Below are 1,312 nucleotides of genomic sequence, written 5' to 3'. Positions count from 1 at the left end.
ATATATATATATATAGGGCCCCCATATACAGTATTGACTCCAGCCCATGGGCCCCCATCCTGACTCCAGCCCAGGGGCCCCCATCCTCCTAAATCCGGCCCTGGTGACCTTAATATAGTCTAACTCAGGATCTGTTCAGTTATGTGTTATTCAAATGTCACTTTTTGCATATCCCAGGTTTAAGTTGCAATTTGCAAATTGCAAACTGTACTTGCTGCCAAAGGTGGATCAACGAAGTGTTAAGCAAAGACTGTGAATAAATTAGTTTTCTATTTTTATAAATGTGCAAAAATCTAAAAAATATATATTTTTTCACATTGTCATAATGGACTATTGTGTGTAGAATTTTGAGGAAAGAGATTATGTAATAGTAAAAGATAATGGATGGAGATTATGTAATACAATGTGGAAAAGGTGAAGCGCAGTGAATACTTTCCAGATGTACTCTATATACAATATACATGCACATACATAGATATTTCCCTCTTCAGGTGTCTCCATCATCCTCTATCTCTGTCCTGTGCGTCCTCTGTCCTCATCTATCTCCATGTCCTCTCTAACTGCATCCATAGATCTCCTCTTTGTCTTTTTCCATGCAGCTGAATTTCTAACATCCTTCTACCAATATACCCACTGTCCCTCCTCTGGACATGTCCAAACCACTGTCCCTCCTCTGGACATGTCCAAACCACTGTCCCTCCTCTAGACATGTCCATACCATCTCAGTCTGGCCTCTATTACTTTATCTCCCAGTTGTTCAACATGTGTTGTACCTCTGATAATCTCATTCCTAATCGTATCCATCCTTGTCACTCCTAAGAAGAACCTCAACATCTTCATTTCTGCCACTTCCAGTTCTGTCTCCTGTCTTTTTGTCCATGTCTCTGTCTCCAGACCAGACAATATAGCTGGTTTCACCACTGTCTTGTAAACTTTTCCTTTGACATTTGCTGAAACCCTTTTGTCACAAATCACTCCTGAAACTTTTCTCCATCCACTCCATCCTGCCTGGACTCTCTTCTTCACCTCTTTACCACACTCTCCATTTTCCTGGACAGTGGACCCCAAGTCCTTGAAGTCCTGCACCTTTGTGACCTCTGCTCCTTGTAGCCTCACTTTTCCACCTCCTCCCTCTCATTCACACACATGTACTCTGTTTTACTACGGCTGGCTTTCATTCCTCTTCTTTCAAGTGCATACGTCCACCTCTCCAGTTTCTCTTCCACCTGTTCCCTGTTCTCACCACAGATCACGATGTCATCTGCAAACATCATAGTCCACGAGGATTCCTGACTGACCTCATCTGTTAGTC

This window comes from Nematolebias whitei, chromosome 15, assembly GCF_014905685.2.
Source record: "Nematolebias whitei isolate Nwh7 chromosome 15, NemWhi1, whole genome shotgun sequence".
Classification (NCBI taxonomy): Eukaryota; Metazoa; Chordata; class Actinopteri; order Cyprinodontiformes; family Rivulidae; genus Nematolebias; species Nematolebias whitei.
Note: the sequence above shows the minus strand (reverse complement) of the source record.